Source organism: Dioscorea cayenensis, chromosome 7, assembly GCF_009730915.1.
Source record: "Dioscorea cayenensis subsp. rotundata cultivar TDr96_F1 chromosome 7, TDr96_F1_v2_PseudoChromosome.rev07_lg8_w22 25.fasta, whole genome shotgun sequence".
NCBI classification, from domain to species: Eukaryota; Viridiplantae; Streptophyta; class Magnoliopsida; order Dioscoreales; family Dioscoreaceae; genus Dioscorea; species Dioscorea cayenensis.
In genome coordinates this window covers 17704282-17705866 of record NC_052477.1, presented here as the reverse complement: position 1 = coordinate 17705866, position 1585 = coordinate 17704282, and positions in this window count along the sequence as shown.

Here is a 1585-nt window from a genome sequence, read left to right as displayed (position 1 = left end):
ATCACCAATCTATACTTCATATTTACCGTCCAATAAGCATGCAATTGCAAGGGCTCATTAACCAACCTAAATACTAGTTTTGAAACAAACCATGCAAATAAACTTGCATAAACATTGCGTGAGCTAAGTTCAGAGGTATGAACATATATATCTATATTCCTTGTAGGATGCCTCAGTGATCACAATTATCCTAACTCCTTGAATGATTTACGAGAAAGATCACACAGGTTTTTACACCACATCATTGTCTCAAAGTACAATAATGATGAATACAAGAGCTTTTCGATACATCCTTTGAGTATAATGTACCCAAAGGTTGGGTAATTGAATCACAAGGACCAGCTCTACTAGTACATCTTACCCTCAATTATTTAACCTGAAAATATGGATGTTGCTAAACCTATTTATGAAAACCTTAAACTAAGATGAGGGGGATATACTTGGGGTAATGTCAAGAGATGGAACGTTGCTAGGCTTACTCCTCTCAAGACACTTGCAAAGACTTCCTATATTAGTTATTGGTGAAGCACTCTTGGACCATGGAGATTCCTAGAGTAATTGATCCCTTTAGTCCAGGCAATCAACCCAAATCGCAAACAATAATGATGCATTATCCCATGATTGCATCGACGCTGCATGAGAATACCTCTGTGGGTTTAACCCTAATCCAGAGGAGGTTTGGACACCACAAACCATAATTTTAGGAGTGTACTAAACCTCCAAAATGCCCTGACGCCATACACTCTTGGACTCTGGGCGATGCACTCAACCAGCATTGGGCGAGCTCGACACTCATACACCCTAGCTTTGGTGGAGTGCTCTCGACACCCATTCTCTCTATGTATGACTCTAACACGCAGTGGATTTCTCAATTATAAATCACACACCATGTCGAATATGCGTAATTAAGGCTTTTCAGCACAATGTAAGAGTGCAAGCATGAAAGCAATATAGAAGATCTTCACAAGAATAGTCATAGCCAATATATATACATAAAGAAATTAAATACAAAAGTCTTCGATTCGTGACCTGAGGCGCAAATGATGGTTTAGCCTCCTCATGTTCAGTAATAATAAGATATAATCCAAGATTAAAAGACAAGAAGGAAACTTCATTACAAATGAAAACTCCCTCAAGCTCTTTATAATGGTTGCAATGAAATGAAAAAGATGGAGAAGGCCAATTCATTAAAATCTCACCTCCAAACGTGGAGGAAAGGTTCAGTCCTCCTTTGATTGATGGCATTCGGTTCTCCCTTCAGAACCCTAACTGTCTACTCCATTTCCCCGCACCAGAAATCTCAATGAGTCCTAACTTTCAGGCTTGCAAATAACTGCAAGGGTTTTGGCCCATTCTGCACGTTCATGCTTATGCGTGCTCATTGCCTGCAGACTTTTAGTAACAAACTATAGGGCTTGAATCACATCCATGCGGTGAACGTTTACATGTCGAAGCATGGCTGTGTCAGGAGCTTGTTACCAGTCGTCTTTTAATTCTTCAAAACCTATAATTTGTATGGGTAGAACATACGATCATGCTTCCTTTTATATGATGATCATGCACAGAGAGTAAAGGAACAGTGACT